General features: G+C 41.3%; 1 long non-coding RNA gene across 1 annotated transcript in view; it reads left to right on the top strand.

The window, feature by feature from the left end:
- The first annotated feature begins 3372 nt into the window (after positions 1-3372).
- LOC134355201 (uncharacterized) overlaps positions 3373-19204 on the top strand; it is a 55724-nt gene continuing 39892 nt past the window's right edge. The window contains exon 1 of the long non-coding RNA XR_010019978.1: positions 3373-3432. This is a non-coding gene — a long non-coding RNA (uncharacterized LOC134355201). The remainder of the gene's footprint in view (positions 3433-19204) is intronic.

Raw genomic sequence — 19204 nt, 5'->3', positions numbered from 1 at the left:
TCCTCTAAGATGGTGGGGTGTTCGATCACAGCGGCTTCTATGGGGTCAACCGTAGCTGTTATTATCATGGTTAAACATATTTTTAGGATCACAAGAGCCTGCTGAACATTAAAAACTTGAAGTACAAACAAGGAAAAATCTGCAGATGCTGGAAATCCAAGTAACACACACAAACCGCTAGAGGAACTCAGGAGGCCAGGCAGCATCTATGGAAAAGGATAAACAGTCAATGTTTCGGGTCAAGACCCTACAGCAGGACTGGAGAAAAAAAGATGAGGAGTGGGAGTGAAAAGGTGGGGGGAGGGGAGCAAGAAACACAAGGTGATAGGTAAAACTGGGAAGTAAAGAGTTGGGAAGTTGATTGGTGAAAGAGATACAGGGCTGGAGAAGGGGGAATCTGATAGGAGAGGGCAGAAGGCCATGGAAGAAAGTAAAAAAGGAAGGAGCACCAGAGGGAGGTGATGGACAGGCAAGAAGATAAGGTGAGAGGGAAATGGAAATAGGGTATAGAGAAAGGAGGGGTGGGTGGGGCATTACCAGAAATTCAAGAAATCGATGTATCTGCCATTAGGTTGGCGGCTACCCAGATGGAGTATGTTAGAGTGAATTTTTTTGGGTAGATGATTTGTTTACACATAAGTGATTTTGGCCACCAGACTTCTATTTGACAAAGTACCATGGATTGAGTCCACAACAATGCACTTCCTAAAAAGGTGTGAATACGAGATGATTCTGGCGCCGTAGTTTGACTAGATGCTGTAGTTTCGAAGACAATATTATCTATACATTATAAATATTAGTTGTCTTCTATGTTAGCATGTAAAATGCCAAATAAATGTATTGTGGATTTAATTGCATTCCTAAAGCTGTGGATACCAACCCAGATATGTTGGCGTCAGAAGGAAAGGATGAAGTTAGGAGGTGTGATATTTTGTATGTAGCTTCAATCCGAAGCGTTGTCTATGCATTGTCTATAACCTTGTAAGTAGCGATTGCCTTTGTGTTTAGCATATAAATATCGAGCCCACATTGGGCTAGCAGACCTTTCTACAAAAAGAGTCTCCTAATGCCTGCTTGTTGTGTCGAATAAAGAAGCTGCTTTGTATCTACCAGTGACTCTGTCTCTCTGGTGATTTCATCCACACTACAACAGAGTATAAGGTGCTGCTCCAACCTGAATGTGGCATCATCATAACAGTAGAAGAGGCCATGGATGGACATGTCAGAATGGGAATGGAAAGTGGAATTAAAATGGGTGGCCACTGGGAGATCATGCTTTTTCTGGCGGACGGAGGTAGGTGCTTGGCGAAGCGGTCTCCCAATCTACATTGGGTCTCACCGATATACAAGAACCACACAGGAGTACCAGAAATCGATAAAGTACTGTAGACCTACCCCATCAGTGAGTTGCTCATTGGCAAAGAAAGTGACGGAGCCGGACGTGGTGAGGATCGTGCTGGTGCTGGCGCCAGAGAGGCCTCAGAGGACTCTGTGCACGAAGGCAGTGTTGAAGGTGAAGGTCCAACAGTGAGTCATCATCTTAGTCTCTTTCCCTGTGATTGCAAGACCCTGTAGGACTTTGTTAATGTGGAACGTTGCAAGTCCAATTCACTGATTTATTGGCCGACAGCAGGGAAGCTGCGTGGGCTCTATCATAACAAGGACTTGGCTTCAAGCCGTGGTGTCGCCTGTTACAGGTCCCAGGAGAGAGGCACCAGAGTCACCGCGCTCCACCAGAGGTGGCGTAGCATGGTGTCTAAGCCGGAGTCGATGCTGCCCCAGTGTTCGCGCAGCTGAAGGCAAGCGATATTGTGTTTGACTGCAGACGTCTGCAACATTCATGAACATACAATCTTTTTTTGTGTGACTGTATTTTACTGATATCTTATATGCGCTATGTGTGCCTTGTGCTGTGTGTGTGACTGGAGGTACTGTGTTTTGCACCCGGCCCTGGAGTAATGCCGTCTGGTTTGGCTGAGTTCGTGGGTACTCGTGTACGGTTGAATGGCAGTTAAGCGTGTACTTGAACTTGAACTACATCAGGATGCCTCTTATCAACTACAGCTCAGCATTCACTACTATCATCCCCTCAAGACTAATCAAAAAGCTTCAAGATCTCAGCACAAATACCTCCTTGTACAACTGGATCCTCGGTTTCCTCACTTGCAGACTCCAGTCAGTTCGAATTGGCAACATCTCCTCCACAATCTCCATCAGCACAGGTGCACCACAAGGCTGTGTGCTAGCCCTCTGTTCTACTCGCTTTGCATTTATGACTGCAAGGCTAAGCACAGCTCCAAAGCCATGTTTGTTTGTTGACAACACCACTTTTGGAGGCTGAATCAAAGTTGGTGATGAATTGGCATATGAGGGAGAATGAAAACCTGGCTGAGTGGTGTCACAGCAGCAACCTCTCACTTAGTGTCAGCAAGTCCAAGGAGCTGATTATTGAGTTCAGGAGGAGGAAACTGGAGGCCCATGAGCCAGTCTTCATTGAGGGAGCGGAGTTGGAGAGGGTCAGCAACTTTAAATTCCTTGGTGCTATCATTTCGAAAGATCTGTCCTGGGCCCAGCACATAAATGCTATTACGATGAAAGCACAACAGTGCCTTTACTTCCTTAGGAGTTTGTGAAGATTCAGTATGACCTCTGAAACTTTTACAAACTTGTATAGATGTGTAGTGTAGAGTGTACTGATGGGTTGCATCACAGCCTGGTATGGAAACACCAATGCCCTTGAATTGTCCAGTCCATCATGGGTAAGGGGCTCTCCACCAGTGAGCACATCCACATAGAGAGTGGTCACAGGAAAGGAGCGTCCATCATCAAGGACCCCCACCACCCAGGTCATGCTCTCTTCTCACTGCTGCAGAAGGTACAGGAGCCTTAGGACTCACACCACCAGGTTCAGGAACAGTTATTACCCCTCAACCATCAGGCTCTTGAAACAGAGGGGGAAAATTTCACTCAACTTCACTCGCCCCATCAGTGAACTGTTCCCACAACCTATAGACTCACTTCCAAGGACTCTTCATCTCAATATTTATTATTTAGCTGTTTTTATTATTATTATTATTATTACTACTACTATTACTACTACTATCATTTATTTTTTCCACAGGCAGGTAAAACCAGAGGTATGCCCATGGTCAAGCACACTCATTTCTCAACTGATAGAAACTTTCTAGTGGTGTTCAGTATTGTGGCTTTCTGAAGATTTACGTAGATATTACTGTGCAGCCCTAATTGTTTAATGCCAGTGTGTAGTGACTTTAAGCTAATACCAGCTGTAGATATTACTATCGGGTTAATGTATATCCTGTTCCTGTTCCAAAGTCTTTCAATTTCCTCTTTTAATTCGGCGTATTTCTGGCATTTTTCACTTATTGAGTTCTGTAAGCTATATGTGTTTGGAATGGCTGTGTCTATTAAGTAAGTTGTTCTTGCTTGTTTATCCTGTATTATTATATCCGAATGATTATTATGGATTGTCATATCTGTAATAACTAATTAGTTGTAATATAATTTGTTATATTCTGACTCTAAAACTGGATCAGGCTTGTATTTACAGTAAGGTTTGAATTATTCTATGAGTTTGTATTTTAAAGCAAGATTTTGGTGAATAATGTTTGCCACTTGAGTGTGCCTGAGTAGGTAATCAAATTGTGCTAAACTGAGGTGCTGGATTGTTTCAGGTTTTCCTTGGCATTTTCTACATTTATCATCTTGAATTTGCTTATCTTTTATTATGTATTTTTGATTATGTGTTCAGCATTTTTGTATTAACCACCTGACCCTGTACTGCCACAAGGAACCGTTCTGTTTCTAGGAAGAGGTCTCCAACTCTGAGCCAGGCATTTGACACTTCCTTGTCGACACCTAGTGCGCTCAGATCGTGGGGATATCTTGCATGGAGGATCATGCTCTTCCATTGGTTAACCTTCTCTTCAATAGTGATAATGTCTTCATTTTTCTGGGTTGTGCTCTCATTTAAATTTAGTGGTGTATACTTCTTATCAGAAATACATATTATTATTTTTTCTCTTTCTGTTTGTATTTGCATAGTTGTTGTCTTTTGCACACTGGGCATCTGCCCTTTTGGTGCAGTCTTTCATTGATTCTATTATGGTTATTCGATTTATTGAGTATGCCTGCAAGAAAAATAATCTCAGGGTTGTATTTGGTGATATATAAGTACTTTGATAATAAATTTACTTTGAATCTTTTGAACTTGAACTACATAAAACTTCAGTTAAACTGCACTAGATGTATCCTGGTTGCCTTAGTACAGGAAGAGTGTAAAGCCAGTGCTATATCACTTTATGGTCTATTGCTTGTCACTGAATATCCAGTGTATTCCAGCTTAAAACTATTTACTGTGTAAAGAGTTGAGCCCTCTGAATCCCTCATTAACTCTGTAGTTCATTGTCTGATTCAGTGCAGATGATGTTTGATGTGGAAAAATTCCAGCGAGTGTCAAAAATAGTCACCTGGAGCAAACAGCGACTCATCCCTCAGGTCTCCTGAACACTTGTTCGTGTGTATAATTTGTACATAGGTCAGGTGTTCATAAGCTGGAGAGGACCTGTTCCAGCATGCATACGCAGAGTAGGATCGCCTCCCCATGTTCTGCTTGGAAACCGGTCTACCTATTCCACATTGGAATGCGTAACATGTTGGGGCAGTGTGGTGAACGATGACTAATGAGGCACCTCAGAAATACCTTCACATTAACTAATTTCTCTCTGCCTTTCAAAATGAAGTTCGGCACTGCGGACTCTTAAAGTTGCTGTAGAAGCATATGTGTTCCTGGTCCCAGTGCAGGCAAAGGTCACAGAAATCATCACTGAACTCAGGGGCTGGGCAAGCACTGACAGGGAAAACTGGGATGGTGCAAACACAGGCAGGAACACCAAGTTAATCCCAGAAACCTTACAGGTGGAGGTCTCATCCCAGGACAGTTTATGCCTCTACAGAAACAAGCCAGAAGCATTTCAGATGTACAATTTATTCCAGTGTTGATTCTAATTCCCACTTTTGATAAATTCAATGACTTTTGTTCGAGATAAATCAGCCCTCTGGGTTCAGATTTGGGAGCTGTTGATAGGAAACTGTAATAAGTGTGTGTTTCACCACATATAAATCTATTTTAAAACTCAATTTCACTTTCTGTAAAGATAATCCCTAAAGTGATGAAATACCTGAAACCAACATACCTCATCACTTGTTATTTCCTGATCATATCGAGTTCCTAGTTTGAGTATCTACTGGGATACACTTCCACCACAGAGGTGGTTGATAAGCTCAGCTGTGATGGTGTATTGGAGGAGAATTTCTTGATGCTATGATGCTTTAACTTCAGTAGAAATCATGTTGATGAGCCAGGTTAGCATTTCTGCTGAACCTCTGTGGTGCTACAATAGTGAGGAAAACAGACACGAGCAAACTCGCCCGTAAATTTACCCTCACCACTTTTCCTCATTTCCTTCCTGAATTTTAAGTGTGGTTGAATGCCTGCAATACTCTACTAAGCTTCAAAGTCTGGGAAGCCTTCTATTTAACTTGTATAGTGTTTTTGTAATGCATGTGTTCCCTGCTATGACAGCCTTTTTTGTGTGTCCCTCACTGCTCATGAAGAATCAGTCACACGTCACCTCAGGAAAAGCTACAGTCTTCCTGGTGAAGATATTTCCATAACACTGCTGGGTTGGTAGTTCCAATGATTATGGGAAAACAAAGTCGGAAGAGATTGCAGGCGCTGGAATGTGGAACAACAAAAAGCTCCTGGAGGAACTCAGCTGGTCAGGCAGCATCCGTGGAGGGAAACTGACATCCAGAGTTTTGAGCCAAGACCCTTTACCTGGACAGAAGGATGAGAAGGAAAGAATGAAAAGGAGGATTTCATATGATGGATGGTGAGGGAGACAAAAGATCACTGTTGCACCAAAAAGATGTAGGAATGATTTTAGCCTTAAAAACTGCAAATTAGACATCGATCTCCTCCATAGATGCAATGGTCACTGTTCCACAATGCCAACATTTTAAGTTATATTAAGCTTTAATCGTCCATCTCCTACACTCTCTAATCATGTGTCCCACTGTGAGACTGCTGGATTATTGCCAGATTGTGAGGGATGAGTTTTTTTCCAAAGAGTGATTTTGACAGTTCTCATCTTTTTGTCATGAAAATGAGGATTATGGGGATTATCTACCAGAGTGCTATTGAGCCACAGTATCATTTACTTTATTATCTTCAGAAATCATTAACTACAAAATGTAAAGTATCACCTAAGGAGTTTAAAAATGCAAACACAAGAAAATCTGCAGATGCTGGAATTTCAAGCAACACACATAAAAGTTGCTGGTGAACGCAGTAGGCCAGGCAGCATCTATAGGAGGAGGTACAGTCGACGTTTCGGGCCGAGACGTCGACTGTACCTCTTCTTAGAGATGCTGCCTGGCCTGCTGCGTTCACCAGCAACTTTTATGTGTGTTACCTAAGGAGTTTAAATGGGTTTGAATTCACCATGATTTAATGGAAATATTGTGACCCAACAGACTTTCATTTAGAAACATAGAATCATAGAAAATAGGTGCAGAAGTAGGCCATTCAGCCCTTTGAACCTGCACCGCCATTCAGTACGATCATGGCTGATCATCCAACTCAGAACCCTGTACCTGCCTTCTCTCCATACCCCCGATCCCTTTAGTCACAAGGGCCATATCTAACTCCCTCTTAAATATAGCCAATAAACTGGCCTCAACTGTTTTCTGTAGCAGAGAATTCCACAGATTCACCACTCTCTGTGTGAAGAAGTTTTTCCTCATCTCGGTCCTAAAAGGCTTCCCCTTTATCCTCAAACTGTGACCCCTCGTTCTGGACTTCCCCAACATCAGGAACAATCTTCCTGCATCTAGCCTGTCCAATCCCTTTAGAAATTTATATGTTTCAATCAGATCCCCCTCAATCCTCTAAATTCCAGAGAGTATAAGCCTAGTCAATCCAGTCTTTCCTCATATGAAAGTCCTGCCATCCCAGGAATCAATCTGGTGAACCTTCTTTGTACTCCGTCTATGGCAAGGATGTCTTTCCTCAGATTAGGGGACCAAAACTGCACACAATACTCCAGGTGTGGTCTCACCAAGGCCTTGTACAACTGCAGTAGTACCTCCCTGCTCCTGTACTCGAATCCTCTTGCTATAAATGCCAGCATACCATTCGCCTTTTTCACTGCCTGCTGTACCTGCATGCCCACTTTCAATGACTGGTGTATAATGACACCCAGGTCTCGTTGCACCTCCCCTTTTCCTAATTGGCCACCATTCAGATAATAATCTGTTTTCCTGTTCTTGCCACCAAAGTGGATAACCTCATATTTATCCACATTAAATTGCATCTGCCATGAATTTGCCCACTCACCCAACCTATCCAAGTCACCCTGCATCCTCTTAGCATCCTCCTCACAGCTAACACTGCCGCCCAGCTTCATGTCATCCACAAACTTGGAGATGCTGTATTTAATTCCCTCGTCTAAGTCATTAATATATATTGTAAATATATTGTATTTTTTATCCTTACTGCCTTCAGTTTCTGTACAATAATTCCATGAGTAGTTTTGAATTGAAACTGGCCAAATCTACATCCACTTTTTTTCTGAGCCTCTTATGTCATACTTCTGATGTCATAACAGAGAAAAAATTAAATGTTATGTTTTTTTAAAATTTACTGTCATGTCTGGTGAATTGTTACATCAACATCAGTGAATTCTGCTGCTTTTTAACTGGAGTTCATTGTCATGAACCCTTCGGGCCAGCAAGGGGCGCCAGGTAGCACAGGTAAACAATTTATATTAGAGTTGTTTAATGACTACTTGTATCGTTAAGCTGTCATTGTGGCTTTTTTGTGATGCTCATTATGTGAATACGGTTTCCTTATGCATCCTATTCTTCATTAGTTTTTGATTTCAACCTGCATAGGTTTCCTGTATTTTATGTTCTGTTTAAGGTTATTCTACATTCAAGTTCTGTGTGAACTACCGTCCCGTGAGCTCTTAGTTTGATTATTCCCTGTATTATTCTCTGAATAAACCTTCATCATTAATTTCTACTATCAAGTCCTAAATTTGCTACACACCTGGGTCCACTCATCTGAGGATCGTTACACTCATGGATAGTTCACAAGAATTCAGAGTGATTTGGACAGTGTTGGACTATCATACCACCCTCTGAATTTACACTGACATAAAGCCCATACCTAAAGAATATGTCTTTTTCTAATTGAGAATTTTGGAGTGCATTAAATTTCTGTAGTTTGGGAGTTAAATGGGATATTATCAGTGAAAAAAGAAAATGTCTTCGGCTCTCTGAGTGAAAGAATATTCTTCAAATTTATTACTGCATCAATTGATCAGCTTAGCTGTTCTTTCTAGTCAGCACTCATATACACCCAGTTCCTTCACTACAAACATCAGCAGGAGCAAGCCTTTAAATTTCACAAGCTTCACTATAATCTTTGCATTTCTTGCATTTGTTTGAGCAATTGATCTCGCAAAAAAGAAAAAGACAGTATTAAAACTGAACTTTGGAAACTCCATCGTTAAATAATTATTATGAAAAGGTCTACAGAAAGATAACATTTCAATATTACAACTTATAATTTATTGTTTCATGCAGAACCTTTTCCCTGCATCTTAATTGTCCTGTAACAGGAAGAAAACTCCAATCCCAATTGAGCTGTTGAAATACATGAAGATGTACTTACATTAAATGGTTTAGTTTCATTCTATTATGTTTTCAGTGGGAAGATCTTGCACACTTCAAAATATAGCTGAAGAAATGCCAAGACATTTTTATAGTGTTAAATACATGGGCCAGACCATTGCCAGTTTCGACATGAATTTGAAATTTCTGGTAAACAGTAAAATTAACAGGAAAGTGGTTATTTTTAAGTTTGATGGAAAATTTTCGATCATAATAGTACTTAATTATATAATTAAAACTAGCCAATTAGATAATTCTTTATACAAGTATACATTATTTAATTAAATAACTAAATTGCAAGATTGCTGTCCTGTTTTGTTTGTTTATTTATTTGTTTATTAATTATTTGTCCTCTTTTGCACATTGGTTATTTGTCCGTCTTTGGGTGTAGTTTTTCATTGATTTTATTGTATTTCTTCGTTTTGCTCTGAATGCTCATAAGAAAATAAATTTCAGGGTACAGTATGTGACATATTATGTACTTTGATAATAAATTGATTCTGAACTTTGGACTGTTCAATTTTTAATAAAATAAAGGGATATTCATGTCCGCATGTACTTGAAAACAGGAGTCGGTGCCTCGCCTATATTAGCACACGTGAAAGAATATATCAAATTAAATGTGACAAGCTGCTTTCTGGGGAATGGTGTGGATTCCATCGACAACGGTTCAAAGAGATGAACATTGAAATAAACTGTAAATGTTGAAAAACTAAAATGAAAATAGAAAATACTGGAAAGAACAAGCTACATGTGGGAAGAAATTAGAATTAACATTTTTGGTTGATTTTCCAATATTTTCTATATTCTATTAATATTTCAAGGGTTTTCTTTGATATACAGGTCCTCATGTATCCTTCAGTCAAGATAATAGATGCACTGGGCTTTTTATTTTGGTACTGTTGTCGACTGTGCGTTAACAGACCTGGGTATGAATTATCAGTATTGAATTCCATGTGAGGAATGCATACACAATATACTATATACAGAGCACATTGAGACCCTTAATAGGTCCAGATCATTATTTAAGTATGACGTGCTTCCACCTGAATCACTTTCACTTTCACAACGCCATTGAGGATGAAGAACATCTTGACATTCACCTTCATTCCGTCAAGAGGGGTTTCTCACTTCTTCGATATCTTTTAAGGTCTTTGACATTTTCTGGGGGTCAGCAGTCTGACATTGGGCTTTGACATCCGGCAGGTCTCAATCGGGTGAGTGCTCCAACTACAGAGTTGCTTGGGATGCTGCACACCTGGCACCTTTGCTACTTCAGTGAAGCTTTTAGAAGCAAAGTCCAATTTTCTGTCAGCCCATGGACTGTCCAGCTGTAGCAATGACGCATTTGGAGAGGGAACTGCTGGGAAACAGCCAGCCATTTAGCCTTCAAAGCTGGGATGGAGCGTTTCCATTTCATGTCTGCCACAGTCTCTACTTGTGCCCTGTTTGTTGTCAGCCGTGTCCTTGACTTCTGTGCTTTTTCATTTTGTAAACTCAGCATGAGACCGAATGAGATTGTTGGCTTTCAGCTGTCCCATTCTTAGTGCAGGCGATGAACCTTTGTTCTTTTCACAGACTCTGAAAGAGGCTAGAATTCATTCCTTCTTGATTGTCACTCTCTCATGTTATGTCCATGCCCACCATCGTTTCCCTCTGGTGCTCCCTCCCCAACCCCCTTTTTTTAATCTCCATGGCCTTCTGTCTCTTTCACCTATCAACTTCTTCAGCTCTTTGCTTCATTCCTCCCCCTCCATTTCACCTATCGTCCGCCTCCCCCCACCTTTCAAATTTATTCCTCATCTTTTTTTCTCCAGTCCTGCCAAAAGGTTTTGGCCCGAAATGTCGACTGTACTTTTTTCCAGAGATGCTGCCTGGCCTGCTGAGTTCCTCCAGAATTTTGTGTGTGTTGCTCGAATTTCTGCAGATTTTCGCTTGTTTGGCACAAATTGGTTTTTTATTGTCATCCAAATTTTTCAGCATGTGACCTCCTCAACTAATGGTTCCCTCAGGTTACCCGCCTTTTGAAAATGTTCCAACTGAATTAGTATGTGGGTACCACATCTTCATCTCCACTCTGGGATTTGGATTTTTTCTGTCCTGAGTTTCCAGAGAAAGGCAAGGAGTGAGTGAGATCAATCCACCATCATGTCTTTTATAGGAAAAACTACCAGTTTACTTATCAAAATCAGACATGTCATTTGTTTTCTGTGTATTTTCTTCATCCTGATATTTCTCTGACAGTCTGTTCTCAAGACTTTGCAAAAGCTGCCCAGAAACAGATTGGGCTAGCGCTTCCATTGATCTGAAACCAACAGCCACTTGCCCTCAAGCATACTGCACCTTCCAGCATGGCTCCAAGCTCAGCCAGCAGGCAAGTAGAGCACAACCGTGCAGCCTTCTCAGTGGGCAGAGCCCCAGCACCAGGCCATCTGGCCAACTTCATATTATTATTTTTTTGTGAACATCTTTGATCTGACCAAGCATGAACATGCTATTAAAAATTACTACTTAAAAATTATGTAAAAGTAATTGAATAAATTATATAATTGATTATTATTCGTCAACTAATTAAGCTATTTAAATGAGTTTGAATACATTTTGCATTTCTCCTGGCAGCTGATATCTTCCATTCATCTCACTGGAGCTTCTGTAGTTGCAGCTGCTCTGACCCAACGCAGATGCATCAGGCTGCTCACAGTCTACAGAAATCTGCACTGCTCAGCTTGAACTCCATGAATCCATCTGCATGACATTAAAGCAGCAGGTAGCACAGTATGCAGGCAGGAAATTCTTTGTGCCAGCTTAGGCCTGCACCAGCAGAGAAAGCCCACGTTTCAGCTTGTCCCAGCATTAGCAATGGTTTCAGGTCAAAGCATTGCCTCCAGTTGATCTTTCCCTCTCCGCCTCCCCTTCCACCTCCACAAAAGTGACATTATTGCTTTCACGTAATACAATCAGAGTGAGGCATTGTAACAGCAACAAGGCAGCCAATAATTGGAAGTTTTCTCTTTTCTCTTTTCGGAGTACATGCTGCCTATGTTCATAAGACCATAAGATATCGGAGCAGAATTAAGCCATCTGGCCCATCATGTCTGCTCCACCATTTCATCATGCTTGATCCACTTTCTCTCTCAGCCCCAGACTCCTGCCTTCTCCCCATATCCCTTCATGCCCTGACTAATGAAGAATCTTTCAACCTCTGCATAAAATATACTCAATGACTTGGCCTCTACAGCTGTCTGTGGTAACAAATCCCACAGATTCACCACTCTCGGGCAAAAGAAATTCTTCCACATCTCCATTCTAAAAGAAGGCCCCTTGTTCTAAGGCTGTGTTCTCTTGTCTTAGACTCCTCCACCATAGGAAACATTCTCTCCATATCGAGGCCTTTCAATATTTGATTGGTTTTAATGAGGTCACCCCTCATTCCAGTGAGTACAGGCCCAGAGCCATCAAATGCTCCTCAGATGATGAGCCTTTCAATCCTTGCAATTTTGTAACCTCCTTTGAACCCTATCCAATGTTAGCTTAATCCTTTCTTAGATACGGAGCCCAAGACTGCTCACAGTACTCCAAGTCAGGTCTTACCAGTGCTTTATAAAGCCTCAGTAATATAACTTGCTTTTATATTCTTGTCATTTTGAAATGATGCATTTGCCTTCCTCACCACCAATTCAACCTGCAAATTAACAATTAGGGAATCCTGCACAAGGACTCCCTAGTCCTATTGTGCCTCAGATTTTTGAATTTTCTCTCCATTTAAAACATAGTCTACCCTTTTATTTCTTCCTGCAAAGTGCATGGCCATACACTTCCTGACACTGTATCCCATCTGATTCTTGAAAGATCATTACTAAAGCCTCCATAATCTTGTCAGCCACCTCTTTCAGAACCCTGGGGTCTATACCATCTGGTCCAAGTGACCTAGCTACCTGCAGACCTTTCCATTTCCCAAAAATCTTCTCTCTAGTAATTTCAACTTCACACTCTTCTGCCCCATGACACTCTTGAACTTCCACAATACTGCTAGCATCTTCCACGATGCAAAGGACTGATTTGGTTCATCCGCTATTTCCTTGACCCCCATTACTACCTCTCCAGTGTCATTTTCCAACAATCTGATATCCACCCTCGCCTCTCTTTTACTCTTTATGCATCTGAAGAAATTTCTCTTTAATATTATTGGCTAGCTTACTTTCTATTTTCCTTCTTAATGACTTCTTTAGTTCCCTTTTGTTGCTTTTTGTAAGCTTCCCAATCCTCTAAACCCCTACTAATTTTTGTTTTATTATATGCCCTTTCTTTGGCTTCTATGTTGGTTTTGACTTCTCTTGTTAGCCATAGTTATGTCGTCTTGCCTTCAGAATATTTATTTGTCTTTGGCACGTATATATCCTGCGCCTTTCAAATTGCTTCCAGAAATTCCAGCCATTGCTGCTTTGCCATTATCCCTGCCAGTGTTCTTTTCCAATCAACTTAGGCCATCTCCTCTCTCATGTCTCTAATTCCCTTTACTCCACTGTAATACTAATACATCTGACTTTAGCTCTCCTCAAATTTCAGGGTGAATTCTTTCATATTATGATCACTTTCCCCTAAGGGTTCCTTTACCTTAATCTTTCTAATCAAATCCAGTTCATTGCATAACACCCAGTCCAGAATAGCATTTCCCCTAGTAGACTCAACCAAGAGCTGCTCTAAAAGCCCATTTCATAGGCATTCTCCCCATTCTACCTGCATATTGAAATTCCCCATGATGATTGTAACATTGCCATTTTAACATGTATTTCCTATCTCCCATTGTAATTTGTAGACCACATCCTTACCACTGTTTGGGGTCTGTATATTAGTCCCATCAGGGTCTTTTTACCCTTGCAGTTCTTTAGCTTCACCCACAATGATTCAACATCTTTTGACACTGTTTCTAATGATTTGCTTTCACTTTACCAACAGAACCATGCCTACCTGCCTGTCCCTTCGATACAATATGTATGCTTGGACGTTAAGCTCCCAGTTATAATCTTCTTTCAGCCATGATTCGGTGATGTCATACATGCCAACCTGTTACTGTTGTTCAATTCATCTACCTTATTCCATATACTGCATACATTCAAATATACCACCTTCAGTCCTCTATTCACCCTTTTCATTTTGTCTGCCTTTTACAATGCAACTCACCCTGTTGACTGCAATTTTGCCCTGTCATCAGCCTCTCCTTGCTAGCAGTCTCACTACACACTGTTTGTAAACCAACTACCCCATCCTCAGCACTATCACTCCAAATCACAGCCCCTGCCAAATTACTTTAAACTCTCCTGAACAACTCCAGCAACCCTGCCCGCAAGGATTTTGGTCCCCCTTGAACCAGGTGCTACCTGTCCCTTTTGTACAGGTCCTACCTTTCCCAGAAGAGATCCCAGTGATCCATGACTGAACACCTGTCCCCTGCAGCAGTTCCTCAGCCAGATCATCCTGCTCTTACCCTTGCTGGCAATTGGCACAGGCAGCAATCCAGATATTACCACCCTGGAGATCCTGTTTTCAGCTTCCTACATAACTCCCTAAAATCTCTCTTCACCTTTTCTACCTATGTCACTGGTTCCAATATGTACCAAGACTTCTGCCTGTTCACTCTCCTGCTTTAGAATGTCATTGACCGGATTCGAGACATCCCTGACGCTGGCACCTGGGAGCCAACATACCATCTGGGTGCCTCCACTGTGCCCACAGAATCTCATCTCTGTTCCTCTGTCTATGGAATCTCATATCACTACTGAAGTCCTTCTCACCTCTCTTCTCTTCTGAGCCGTAGCACTAGACTCAGTCCCAGAGACCTGGTCACTGCGGCTCTCACCAGTAGGTTGTCTCCGTCAACAGTATCTAAAGTGGTACACTTATTATTGAAGGAAACAGCCACAGGAGTACTCTGCACCGGCTGCATTTCCCTTCCTTCTAGTCACCCAGTTACCTGTCTCCTGCAATCTAGGGGTGACTACCACCCTATAGCTCCTATCTATCACCTCCTCAGTCACCTGTATCAGCCAAAGGTCACCGAGTTGCAGCTCCATTTCCTGAATATGTTCTCTGAGGAGTGGCAGCTCGGTGTACCTGATGCAGATGTGGTTATCCAGGAGACTGGAGGTCTCCCAGACTTCCCACGTCTCATACGCAATACAAATTTTCACTAGACTACTCGGCCCTAATAGATGAGGAATGAAGAATTAAGAACAAAAAGAGAAACTTAACAGATACTTTACCTCACCCAAGCCAGATGAGCCAAAGCCACTCAAATACTGACCCACTCACAACAAAGCCCGCTCCAGGAATAGCCGCTCAGCTTGCACTTGCATTATTTTTATTCACCTTTTCTAATGAATCCCGCTCGATGACTGGTCACAGTCCAACTCAAAAAACTGCCCTTATAATCTTGAGCGCAGACCTGATTGAAAAGGTAGGTCTCGTCACATTCTTCTGCTTGGTGATTAGTTGTAGTCCAACTCGAGTAATGCTGGCATCACCACCCTCCTGAGCACTCACAGAAGTCAGGAGGTTGGAAACAACTGAAACAAAAAATTACTTGTTTCTTGTGAAAACCTTTTATGAAGCCTGAAAAAGCAGGGGCTAGAATTCTAGAATTTCAGAAATTAAGTTCTTTTGAAGTATATCACCCACAACATTTTAATTTATTCACCAGCCAGGCTGTAGTTATTACCCACTGTTAATTACCCCTCTTCTAAGTCGCTTGTTAAGCTGTTTCAAAGGCTGGTTAAGAGTTGGCCACATTGTTGAGGATTTGGTGTCACACATTGACCAAACCAAGTAAGGGCTACAGAATTCCTTCTCTGAAGAGACATTAGTGAAACAGTCTTTTTTATTACAGTCCAGTAGTTTCATGCTCACCATTATTCATACAAGCTTTGGTTATTAATTCCAGATTTATTTAATTTCTTGATTTAAGTTATCCAGCTACCTCATGCGGAATTTGACTCCATGTCTCCAGAGGAAAAGTGTAGGCCCCAAGACACCAATACAGTAATTTAACCATTAAGCTACCATTCTTCTGAAATAATAATTATAATAAAGCAAAAGAAGCAGAATGTTGCAATCAGCTGGATCCAATCATCTATTTTGTAGTTGGTTAAGAAATGGACGTTGAGTGGAGGGTGGGGAGAATCACATCCCTGCCTCTTGTCAAATTACAAATTATCTCCGTTCAATTGTATGGTTTCATCGCCTGATTGAAAATACTGAGTGCTGGGGTGTGCTTTGAAGTCAAGGAACTGTAAAGAGGAGTGTGGCCTTGGTTTATCTTGGCCTTCATGGGATCAGGCAAACTATTGAAAACCCCTTTCATGGAAAGCAAGAGGCAATATCTGTTTCTCCTCAGTGATTGATGTCCTGCTTTTGAAACCTCACAAACTGAATGTAAATCAACAACGTTTGGGAGAAAAATATTCTGTTAGGAAACAGGACATTTCCTGTGTTTTTTTTCACAGAGGAATTTGGCTCACTGGACATCTCCCACATGGAGAGAGACTCTCCAGGCTGCTCCTAAACCAGATGTGTTGGGTTGTTGACCAATGTGCCTCCATGACTGGGTCCTGGACTCGGAAAAACATAGGGAGGGTCTGGTTAGGGAGGGGTTGGAGATTAGCGGATAGAAAGTGAGCTAAAAGCAAGAGAATTGCTGTTCTGACTGAAAATGAAACAAATTTCGGCTAGCTCCCTGAGAAAACTGAGCAATTGTGTTTTGTGCCGTCACTGATAAGAACCAACAGCAGAAAAACATTCAGAGGGCAGACATGAGTTAATTGATAATTAAAACCAAATAATTCTATGTTTTAAAGTGTAGTCTGTAGCTCTAGGCTAGAAGAGACACAACCAGACTGTTTCCCACACAGAAATTTCAATGATTCTGTCTGCTGCCTCCTGTAAAGAGAACATCCAGATGAATGTTTTGGCTGATGCTTGCTACAGTGGACCAAAAGAATTGGGAATTGGTGTTTGTGTGTGAAGGAAGGGGTTGTGGAGAAATGCAGTGCCATGAGGAGGTTAAAATAGATTTGATCTACTCTATGTTGTAGTAGCATATATTTTCTATATTTCCTTAAAATATAAAAGGATGCCACCTGCTCGGTGGGACGATGTCTGCTCTCAGAGCAATCCCATGAATCCCATTCTTCCACCCAGTTCCCTGTACTCTATTCTCTCACAAATGCTTATTAACACCCCCTGATTCTCTCAACACTTCATTGAAATGGAGGTAATATATAGTATCCAATTAACTTCTCAACCAGCACATCATCAACATGGTCGCAGGCCGAATGTGGAACCTCTACACAAACAGAACCAGCAATGAGAATTGAAAGCAGTGAAACATCCTCGCCATCTGCTGCACTACTGTCCCGCTCATCTCTAAGTGTGTTTGCTTGAACAAGAAAGGTTTTCAAAGAAGAATCAGGATCGTGGCTGGTCCTTGTGATATTGGAGAAATTTGCAATTCCTGTCCAGCCATTATGTACATCTACCAATATTTAAGAACACAACTAATTCATCCCCAAGAAGAAGTGGACTGCTGTATGTAACACTGTGAATGGTGTGGATGAATGATATATAATTTACTGGAAGAGCCAAATCCAGGCAATGGATATGGTTAGAAGATCAGGGCTATCAGGATTCCCAATATAGCTCTGTGAATTTGAGTTTTTGCAGAGCTTCCATCTGCTGCAAGTATTGTGCTTCTACAAGTTATTTGCTATTGTGTAATCTTTTTCAAGTTTGATACTTCAAGGAGCAGGTACCTAGAGAGAACAAATCATGTGAATGAGGGTTACAGTCTAACATGCAATCCCTGTAACACATTCTCTTGAGTCAGAGGTTGCAAATGCCTGATTAAATCTTGAAGCCACCATTGGTGAGGCTCTCCAGCCACATTCATGTAACACCTGTTAATAAAATTTTTCTTGATAGGCATTAAAATTGGGGGCAGAAGAAGGTTTCCAAGTTCTCTTAGACCTTTCATTTGTTCATTCAAATTATTTTAGTCAATATTACAATTATTATCTGAATAGTAAAGTGCATTGCATAAGACCTGGGATTGCCCAGGCTGTCCCATTATAACAGGATAAACTAACCTAACGAAACACAATGGATATTTGAATGCATCAGCATTACCGGGAGAGGATGTCTTGCTGCTTGTCTCAGGAATTCATCTGCAGGTGAAAATCTTGCAGTTTCTCACCCATTATGGTTTCTGTATAATGAACGCGAAAGGATCCAGTTAAAGCACATAACTCAATTATCCTGACATCTAGAGCTGAGCAAGGATGAACAACATTCCCTACAATGGGCAAGTGGATATGAATGTGCTCTCCTTTGCTCCAAAGATACCACCTCAGTTCATTACTGTAAACAAATGGTGTCCTTCCATAACAGCCTGTCCTTAATAATTAATGAGCTTCAAGCGATTACAGCAAGTACTGAGATGCTCTCTGTAAAAGATTTCTTTGCCAATACTTCAGCTGCAACTCACTGACGAAGATTTTACTTATAGCATCACCACGTCCTTACGAAGAACCCAAGTATGTTGACTGGAGTACTACTTTTTTGGATAATCAGTGGGATGGCACAGTAGTGCGCAGGTTAGAACAACATTTTACAATGACAGCTGTAAGAACAGGGTTCAATTCCCCCACCATCTGTAAGGAGGTTGTATATTCTCTCTGCGACCGTATAGATTTTCTCCAGGTGCTCCAGATTTCTCCCACATCCTGAAGACAAGTGGTTGGGGTTAGTGAGCTGTGGGCATGCAATGTCAGTGCCAGAAATGTCCAACACGATCCTTGCTGATTTGATTTGACACAAATGACTCATTTCACGGTATGTTCCAATATACATTTGATAAATAAAGCTAATTTTTAAAGATCTTATCTTTCACAATCTCATTCAAACAATTTCCCAGCATCAATGTAATTCTACCAAATTCCATTATGAATGTATCAAACCTTGCAATTCGACTAAGAAAACAAAAGGTCCAGTGGATAAAGCTGCTAGAAATTCAATGATGAACATTTAATTAAAAAGCCACACCAAGATATGTTTACCTTCACACACTGCTTCAAATGAAAAGGAAAGACATGCAAGGCTCTACTTCCTAACAAATATAGCATTCAGGAAATGAACTAAGGTGTTTTTCAACTTGTTGCAACGTGGTCACATTACATGATAAAGTGATCAACATATGCCTTTGCTGATGTCAGTCACCAGCTCCCATACCTACCACAGAGGTCTGTAACGTCTCTAAACAATGGTCTAGAGGTGACTATCATTCTGGAATCCTACGTAGGCACCGTGTGCACAGTGCACAGCAGGCCAGCATCTCATGCAAGTTAGAAGGTTGCCCTAGAATGGGCTTCAAGCCACAGAAGAGCAGTCCAGATTC

This window comes from Mobula hypostoma, chromosome 12 (assembly GCF_963921235.1).
Source record: "Mobula hypostoma chromosome 12, sMobHyp1.1, whole genome shotgun sequence".
In the NCBI taxonomy this organism is placed as follows: domain Eukaryota; kingdom Metazoa; phylum Chordata; class Chondrichthyes; order Myliobatiformes; family Myliobatidae; genus Mobula; species Mobula hypostoma.
This window is presented reverse-complemented; position numbering and strand designations above follow the sequence as displayed.